Source organism: Protobothrops mucrosquamatus, unplaced genomic scaffold, assembly GCF_001527695.2.
Source record: "Protobothrops mucrosquamatus isolate PMUCROS unplaced genomic scaffold, P.Mucros_1.0 scaffold9697, whole genome shotgun sequence".
Classification (NCBI taxonomy): domain Eukaryota; kingdom Metazoa; phylum Chordata; class Lepidosauria; order Squamata; family Viperidae; genus Protobothrops; species Protobothrops mucrosquamatus.
Window position 1 is genome coordinate 1 of NW_015395485.1, and position 9,986 is coordinate 9,986.

The 9,986-nt window shown below is 48.2% G+C and overlaps 1 pseudogene; it reads left to right on the plus strand.

Moving 5' to 3' along the window:
• The first annotated feature begins 6,058 nt into the window (after positions 1 to 6,058).
• On the plus strand, positions 6,059 to 6,871 carry LOC114923738 (annotated as a pseudogene).
• Positions 6,872 to 9,986: the final 3,115 nt, after the last annotated feature.

Consider the following 9,986-nt stretch of genomic DNA (forward strand, 5'->3'; position numbering starts at 1 on the left):
AACTGTTTAAAGTACCCCACAATTTGTTCCACCACCTGCTTCATGCGCGTCATGTTCTGGTCCTGGCTATCTCTGTAATCCTGAAATCTGACCAGCTGGTTGGAGACCGTCTGGATTTCGGAGCGGAGGACCTTGTTGGTCTCCGCCAAGGTCTGGTTTTGGGCCTCCAGGTCTGCCCGGGTGTCTTCCCGTTCTCGGACCAGCTCCCGAAGTTCCTCCTCTTCCTTTTCCAAGACCTTCACCATGGTGGTCAAGCAGTCGATCCTCTCCTCCAGATTCTGGTTCTCCTGTTTGAGGTTCTCTACTTCCTTCAGGATCTTCTGGTTTTCGGCCTCGCGACCCGCCACTTTCTCTTTTAGGTGGCCGATCTCCTTCTTTAAGCTTTCCTGGGTGGATGTCGGAAGAGTCTCTGCTGCTTTCTCCATGGGGGGGTTGGGGGGGGAAGGACTCGAACCCGGCGCCGTTTCCTGTGAGTTCAAGCAAAAGGGAGAGGAAGCCAGCGTCAAGCCATCATATTCTCGGCGCGCCCCGTTCTGTTTTTTAGATATTTTCATACGGACAATCATGGCAGATGACAGCAGGCTGGCCCAATTTAACTTAGCTCCTGATTAGGTTGATACGGGGATGGGAGACCACTAGGGAAAAAACCTCCCCCCAATAATATTTGGCTGATGGGGTTGACTTTAGTGCTTGCTGGACAAGCTCCAAATCAAATCAGCAGCCAGCGTAAAAAAAAAAAGGAAAGGGATGCACATTTTAATATATATTAAGACATTTAAAAATTTAAAAATGAAAAAAAATACTAATTACTTCTCAACCACCTGTCCTGCTAAGAACTGAATATATAATTTTTTAAATAAAAGATTAACAAGATGTGAGTTCTTTCTTCTTCTTCTTCTTCTTCTTCTTCTTCTTCTTCTCTTCTTCTTCTTCTCCTCCTCCTCCTCCTCCTCCTCCTCCTCTTCTCCTCCTCCTCCTTTCTCTTTTCCTTTCTCCTCCTTCCTCCTCTTTCTTCTTTCTACTTCCTCCTCTCTCCTTCTTTCTTCTCCTTCTCCTTTCCTCTTCTCCTTTCTCCTCCTTTCTCCTTTCTCCTCCTCCTCCTCCTCCTCCTCTTCTTCTTCTTCTTCTTCTTCTTCTTCTTCTTCTTCTTCTTCTTCTTCTTCTTCTTCTTCTTCTTCTTTTTCTTTTTCTTCTTCTTCTTCCTCTTCTTCTTCCTCTTCCTCTTCCTCTTCTTCTTCTCCTCTTCCTTCTCCTTCTCTTCCTTCTACTTTCCTTTTTCCTCCTGTCTCAACTAAACTTTCTCCTCCTCCTCCTCCTCCTCCTCCTCCTCTTCTTCTTCTTCTTCTGCTTCTGCTTCTTCTCCTCCTCCTCCTCCTCCTCCTCCTGCTTGTTTATTGTGGGGATCAGAGAAACCATCATTTTGCCTACTCACCAAAGGATCCTCAATTCCCACGAGAGAAATGGCCTCTCCCAGACAGCCCAGCACCAACCACAGCAGAGTCCATACCCAACGGTCAGAAATTGCCTCACAGATGACATCACAATGCAGGCGCCACCACACAAAGGAGACACACACTCACAGTCCTGGCAATGGAAAGGAGCATTTGAGCACAAAGTCTATACCTGTTGGCAGCCACACGCTGAAGACTATGCTAGGATGGGGTGATTAGTTTATTGAAATTTAGGAAGCACCCTTTGAAGGGGGCTTAAAATTGAAAATATAAGGGGAGAACCCATAACATTGACCCCCCCCCCAAAAAAAATAGTAAAGTAAAAACAGAAGCTGAATATCCATCTTTGTTCTAGGCATGGAAGAATGTTAGTAATTAGCTAGGGGATTCTGGGAGTTGAAGTCCACACAGTTTTTAGTGGCCACAGTTGAGAAACACTGTTCTAGATGCATGGACTTTGTTAGTCCATGGGATGGGAGACCACTAGGAAATCTTAGATTGGAAGGTTTGGAACCTATCCTAGAAGGAATAGAATAGAACAAAATAGAATAGAAATCTAGAAGGGACCCTGGGGGTCTTCTAGTCCAGCCCCCTGCTCAAGCAGGAGAACCTACACCATTTCAGACAGGTGAATGTCTAGTCTCTTCTTAAAAACCTCCAGTGATGGAGTGCCCACGATTTCTGGTGGCAAGCTGTTCCACTGGTCAATTGTCCTCACTGTCAGGAAGTTTCTCCTTAATTCCAGGTTGCTTCTCTCCTTGATCAGTTTCCAACCATTTTTTCTCGTCCTTCCCTCTGGTGCTCTGGTGAACAACCTGACCCCTTCTGCCTTGTGGCAGCCCCTCAGATATTGCAAAATTTAAGCGTGGTGTTGCGTGTGATTTGTTTTTCTTCTGGAAGTCTCCGAGTGTGCAACTGTGTGTTTTGTGTTGCAGAATTGCATTCCCTCCCGGCGATTCATAATAGCTTCTTGTTTGGTTTTGTTAAGATAACAGCGTATTCTCGGTATGTCTCTTTGTCGACACCCAGAGAGGGCAAAAGACGTCAATTTTTAATATGGCTACATTCTCACATTCAGGAATAGAGCTTTTCCCAGCTCAGACAGCCAGCTCACAGCTCTTAAAGTTTGAAACTTTATCTTAAATAACACCGGTATATCAAAGATGATAAGCTCTCTCCCAGCTTTTTAAATAGATGTGCCCGGCAGCTGGGTTAATTAATTTCTTTTCTCCTTATTCTCCTTTTGTGTTCTGTACCTATATTGGAGGGTGTTTAGAGCAGTATTTAAGGCACATTAATTAAATCAATGAAAACGTGAATGAATGAATAAATAAATAAATAAATAAATGATCAATCTTGGCAACTTTCATATGTGTGAACTACAACTCCCACAATTCCTCAGCCAGCACGGATGGACTTCAATTCTAAGAGTTGAGACCCTCACATCTTAAAGCAGTCAAAAGTTGGAAAAACACCCATTTACAACAAGAGCATCGGTCCTCGGTTGACCTGTCTGGCCTACGAAACTAATTGGAAGGGAGACCACTAAGAAATTTTGAAAGACTGTAAATCAGACTGTCATTGAAAATGAAGACGGGCAAGAAAACCACAAGGCATGCCGATCAAATTGTAAAGTCTCAAACTCAGTTTTTATTTTTACTGCATCTCTTCCTGGGGATCTGTCCAAAGGTTTCTAGTACTGAATAGAAAGATGGAATAAGTATCAGGGCTGCTGTCCAGCATTATTCAGAAAATAATGTATGTGGCAGCGAAGGGAATCGTCAAATGTAAATATTCGGCTTAAAAATGGAAGGTTTAATTCCATGGAGCTGACAATGGTGTGAATGTGCGCTAAACGTGGGCAAAAATCTCAGCCCCTCTGCTCTGAAATTGGCCAACAAAGAGGACAGTAGAAAAATGAACGTGGCTGCCGCAACTGAATTATTGCATGAAAATTTAATGCCCTTCTAAATGCAGAATGTGGGTTATCGTGCTCACACAGCATGCTTAACCTGATGGTGAGTTCACCCATTGCCTCTGTGAGAAAAAATGAATCTTCAGCTGAGGAAATGGGCTGAATTCACACAAAGTCCGTGCTGGAAACAAAGCAAAATAAAAACAAAGTAAAAAATAACTCAAGTTTGTTTATAACATTTCTGAACCGCCCATCTCCGTCTGGCTGGTCTACGTGCAGGGGTAGGCAACCTTGGCTCTTTTATGACTCGTGGACTTCAACTCCCAGAATTCCTGAGCCAGCATGGTGGAACTATGGCCCCTTCATGACTCGTGGACTTCAACTCCCAGAATTCCTGAGCCAACATGGAACTATGGCCGCTTCATGACTCGCGGACTTCAACTCCCAGAATTCCTCAGCCAGCATGGTGGAACTATGGCCCCTTCATGACTCGTGGACTTCAACTGCCAGAATTCCTGAGCCAGCCATGCTGAGGGGAAAGGGAGAGGTTTCCAAGCTGAGCCATGTTGGCTGAGGAATTCTGGGAGTTGAAGTCCACGAGTCATGAAGGGGCCANGAAGGCCACGAGTCATGAAGGGGCCATAGTTCCCCCATGCTGGCTGAGGAATTCTGGGAGTTGAAGTCCACAAGTCATGAAGGGGCCAAAGTTTCCCTCATGCTGGTTCAGGAATTCTGGGAGTTGAAGTCCACAAGTCATGAAGGGGCCAAAGTTTCCCTCATGCTGGCTCAGGAATTCTGGGAGTTGAAGTCCACGAGTCATGAAGATGTTGGGAGCTCCCAACGAAAGCTTGGTTTTCAATTAAAGTATTTTTACTTAAACCCTCCTGGTGATCGTAAATTAATTAGTTATTTCATATATATATATATATATATATTAGATAGACAGATATGGATGGATAGATAGATAGATAGATAGATATGAACGGACAAATAGATATGAATAGATATATAAATAGAAAGATAGATGATAGATATAGATGATAGATATAAGTAGAAAGATTACAGATAGATGATAGACAGATATAGATGATAGGCAGATATATATATATATATATAAGAGATAGATTATATAGATGATAAATGATAGATCGACCGACAGACAGAAATAAGTAGACAAAGGTATGGATAGACGGATAGATATGAACAGATAATAGAGAAAGAGAGAAAGGCAGGCAGACAGTGGCAGACAGATTTAACATTTTCTTTTTCTTTTATGCTGTCCCATTATATAAAGCCAGGGGAGAAACAGAAATATATTGTAAGCCAGGACCAAATAGCAGTACAGACAATTTCTCGCAATCTGAAATTTTGTGTCCCTCGCTGTTTGTTGATGAAGCTTCAGACATGACTCGGCGCTGGCGAGGCTGCAGCGCCAGCTACTCAGAGCAACTTATGCCCCCCCCTCCGTTAACACCCGTTTACCTATTTTACTACCTTTACTACCCCCAAACCCAACCCAACCCAACCCAAACGGAACTGCTAGCCTTCCACCAGCCGTCCCCCTCCCGCATCGGGCAAGTGGTTGCTTCGAAGGATTATGCTAAAGCGCGTAACGGGGACTACACAGCACAAGAGGGACTAGCAGCATGAGTAAGACGGAAGAGTCGTTCGCCCCCACCCAGCGTTCCAAAATGGTACACTCCACCTTCCTCTCTCCCCCCCCCCAATGCAGAGGCGAAGTGCCACGGTCCGCTCTGAGCCCTCTTCCCCCTCCTCCCACCCCAACCGTGCCGACTGGAATGGTACGATCCAATCTGACCCAGCCACCCCCCCCCGTCGCCTGAGTGGACCGTTCCTCCCCCTCCCTTTTTCCCGGGGACCGCGGGGGGAAAGCCCGTCGCCTTGACCCGGAGAGCCGCGCCCCACTGAGGACTGTCGCCTTGCAAAAAGCCTTGCAAAAGCCGAAGCCGGAGGATCCGATCCCCGCCGCCAGGACCACCCGGCCCAGCATCCTCAGCCGAGGCGGAGAGCATCCTTCGGCCGGGCGGGGCAGGGAAGGGTTAAAAGCACCCGCCTGATTTCTTCCCCCCCCTCCCTCCCTCCCCGCCCCACTCAGCCCGTCTTGCGCCTGCGTGCTGGCGGCGGCAGGTGCTCGCCCCCTCCCTCTTCTTCCACATCCCGGCTGGGTGGGGCCGCTTTCTCTGCCGCAGCCCCCGCCGCCCAGACCGCCTTTGGGTTCTGCAGGGGCTGCGCCTCGTTGGGCACCGGCCTTATTTTGGGGGTGGGGGGGTGGGATAGCTATCTCCCCCTTCCCTTGCTCCTCTTTGATCCTCTGCAGGCTTTAGAGACAAGGGGGGGTGTCTGTCTGCCTGCTTGCCTGCCCCTCCCTCCCTCCTGCTTCTTCCCTAACCTGATGGAGGGGGGCAAATTAGCATCCCCTTAATTGGGGAGGGGTCTTTTGCTTGGCCTTCTGTCTGGAGCATCCTCTGGATCTTGCAATTGGGGAGGGGGGGTCTTGGGGAAGGGAGGCTGGGCTTGCCCAACAAGGGGAGGGGTGTAGGGTCTGGAGATAGTGGGGGAGGGGGTCTTTGGGCAGCGGGTCCTGGGGGACGGGTGGGTGGGGGTCTTCATTGTCTGTCAGTGAGCAGGCTGGACCGTGGCGGGGGAGCGAGGGCAGGACCCCACGGCCGAGATGGCTTGGCCGTGCATCAGCCGGGCGTGCTGCATTGCCCGCTTCTGGAACCAGCTGGACAAAGCCGACATCGCCGTGCCTTTGGTCTTCACCAAGTACTCCGAAGCCACCGAGCTGCCCGGCACCCAGGTGGTCTTCCAGCAGCAGCAGCAGCAGCAGCCGGCCCGCCCGTTGCCCTCGGCCATCGACACCCAGCCGGCCGCCCTTGGCGGTGACTCGGATGGCCTCGCCAGGCCTGCCTCGGGGGCGGACCCCGGGCCGGGACCCCCGCCGCCCAAAGCGGGCCAGCCCAAAGATCCAGGCTCCCAGGACTCGGTGATGCGGCACGATTTCAAGGCCTGGAAAGTCCAGCGGCCGGAGCCCAGTTGCAAGCCGAAAAGCGAGTACCACCCGTCAGACCAGCCCTTTGCCCGGCAGAGCCAGTACCAGAAGGACTTCCCTCCTTGGCCCATCCCCAAGAGAGGGGACCACCCCTGGATCCCCAAGGAGATGGCCATCCCGGCCCTGATCGAGCTGGACAAAGGGGCCAAGGAACGGTCCAGCAGCGGGGAGAGAAGAAGCCGGTCTCAGATAGACCACGATCGGCTGGAGCGAAGGAAAGAGGCGCCGGCGGGGCTGCCCACCTCCGAAGAAAGGTTAACCAAGACCAAAAAGAGGGGCCACCTGTCTGAAGACCAGGCTTGGCCCACCCCCCAGCAGCCGGCACCTTCGGGGAGCCAGGAGGCCGGGAAAGGGCGAGCGGTGGTGGACGCCCTCAACCGGCAGATCAAGCAGGAAGTTACGGGCAAGGTGTCCACCTCCTCTTACAGGTGAGGACCCCCCAAAAATGCATGGCGGGGTTAAGGGATGTCTTGAGTTTCATCCCTGTGGAAGGAGGACCGTCTCCTTTGGCAGATCTGGGACCCGGGGGCCCGATGTACTTAAAAACCATCCATTTAGTGACCGTTTTCACACTTTATGATGGTCGCAGCCTCTCCGTGGTCCCCTGATTAAAAATTCAGAGGCTTGGCAACTGGCGTGTACCGGTGACAGTTGCAGTGTCTGCTGAGGTCAGGTGATCCCCTTTGGCGACCGTCGGACACGCCATAGTCAAGGGGGAAACCAGTTTCACTTAACAACCGTGTTACTCGCTTCAATGACGGCAGGGATTTCCTTTAAGAAAGGTATCGTGAGGCAAAATTCGTTTAACACGTGCCTCGCTTAGAAAGGTTGGGTTCAATTTGGGTTGTTAAGTTGAGGATTACCTGTATGGATAACCGTTTGTCTGAAATGGTATAGGGCAGGGGTCTTCAAACTTGGCCCTTTTATGACTTGTGGACTTCAACTCCCAGAATTCCTCAGCCAGCATGACTGGCTGAGGAATTCTGGGAGTTGAAGTCCACAGGTCATGAAGGGGGCCATAGTTCCCCCATGCTGGCTCAGGAATTCTGGGAGTTGAAATCCACAAGTCAGGAAGGGGCCATAGTTCCCCCATGCTGGCTGAGGAATTCTGGGAGTTGAAGTCCACAAGTCATGAAGGGGGCCATAGTTCCCCCATGCTGCCTCAGGAATTCTGGGAGGTGAAGTCCACAAGTCATGAAGGGGCCATAGTTCCCCCATGCTGGCTCAGAAATTCTGGGAATTGAAATCCATAAGTCATAAAAGGGCCAAGTCTGAAGACCCATGGTATAGGGTTTCCTGCCTGAGCAGGGGATTGGACTAGAAGATCTCCAAGGTCCCTTCCAACTCTATTATTATTATTATTATTATTATTATTATTATTATTATTATTATTATTATTATTATTATTATTATTATTATTATCATCATCATCATCATCATCATCATCATCATCATCATTATCATTATTATCATATCTTAGTTTAATTGTCCAGGGGTGATAGGGAGGTGTCAGCTTGAAATTCTCATGTAGCCACAGTGGTTTAGCTACTTCGGCTAAAGAACTATGCATTTCCAGAGAACCCAGCATGGAAATCTGTTAGATATCTGGAATTATTTTAGTTCAGCCAGGATGTTTTTTTAGGGGTGATCAAAACCACCCCCCTAAATATGTGTTGAAAAAGGAGATTGCAATGCAAGCTCCAAGCTACCAGTTTGAGTTTTTTTGACCGTGGTAATTCAGCAACCACCTCTGCTTTTGCAGAATTGCAGGATTTCTTAATAGATATTAAAATGTGCATCCCTTTCCATTATTTTTTTTTTTACGCAGGCTGTGGATTTGATTTGGAGCTTGTCCAGCAAAGCACTAAAATCAATCCCAAATGTGTTGGTGTCCCAGACTCCCAAAAAACCAAATTTCCCGGTTTTAACCAGTTGGAGTGACTTAGGAAATCTTTTTAAGTTGAAGATTTTCCAAGCCTGAAAACTAGAACGACCATCGCAAGCAAGCTTTCCATAAAAATGCAGTTGAGTTTTCCCAAATCCTGACATTTTTGCAGCGCCTATATATGAATTTACAAATTGTTATATTTTCATCCCAGTTCTTCAGACCTTTTTATTCTGCTACTGAGCTCCACTCAAAGTAAAAGCCAAAATTATGAGGACAAGTTTAGGATAGAAGCGGTAATTATTTCTGTGCTGAGTCCGTTTAGGCCACCCCTTGCCTAATTAAACCCAATTAACTGATTTTATTTCCTTTTTGTTTGTTTTAGAATCCCATTATACTACCCAGCCCACTTAGACCCCAGCTGAAGTACAATATAAGCAAGAATTAAACCTACAAAGTCTCCGACGGGGTTCTGAATGCTTTCATTAACTTCAGCCTTGTAAACCAGTGGTTGTGGCACCTGTGGGGGAATATTGTGAGAATTAATGGGTTGTGAGAACATCTAAAACTAGTAATTCCGCCCAGTGTGTCTCAACTTCAACAACATATTAAGATGTGTGGACTTCAACTCCCAGAATTCCCCAGCCCATGCATGGGCTAGGGCAGGAGTAGGCAACCTTGGCTCTTTTGTGACTTGTGGACTTCAATACCCAGAATTCCTGAGCCAGCCATGCTGAGGGGAAAGGGAGAGTTTCCAAGCTGAGTCATGCTGGCTGAGGAATTCTGGGAGTTGAAGTCCACGAGTCATGAAAGGGCCATAGTTCCCCCATGCTGGCTCAGGAATTCTGGGAGTTGAAGTCCACGAGTCATGAAGGGGCCATAATTCCCCCATGCTGACTCAGGAATTCTGGGAGTTGAAGTCCCCGAGTCATAAAAGAGCCAAGGCTGCCTATCCCTGGGCTAGGGAATTCTGGGAGTTGAAGTCCACTCATCTTAAAAATGGCTGAGGTTCAGAAACACTGATTTAACCCATTTAGCTTACATCATTGGTTCTCAACCTGTGGCCATCACAAGGGGTCCGCGGAGGCTTGAGAAGTGTTATGATTTAAATCTTAAGTCTTGGGGGGCTGTGGCCGTGGCCCCAAAATGTATTTAAAAGAGGTCTCTGGTAGAGAAAAGGCCTACATAATTCTGCAGGCAAAAGAATGCCCAAAAAAAATAATAATCAAGCCTCTCTATATTTTGCAATCTTGGCACCTCAACGATGTGTGGACTTCAACTCCCAGAATTCCCCAGCCAGCTATGCTGGCTGGAGAATTCTGGGAGTTGAAGTCCACAGACATCTTCAAGGCTGAGAAGCACTGCTTTACATTATTCCAGAGTGAAACACTCTTCTCCAAACACTGATTGGCTACGCTGGGCAAGCCACACCTCCTGTTGCTTGCCTAGCCAATGGTGAAGGTGCTGGCGGCTGAAGTCAGGGCACCTATAAGATTAGGTGCTTCCTGCAGCAAGTTAGTTAGGACTTGCATTCCTGTAATGATGCTTTTTAACCCTATTAAGGTCTATGTTGGCAGAGCTTCCAGTAAGACTTATCTGGTTAAGTGAGTTGTGAGAACTCTAGCAGGGGGTTGGACTAGATGACCTCAAAGGTCCCTTCCA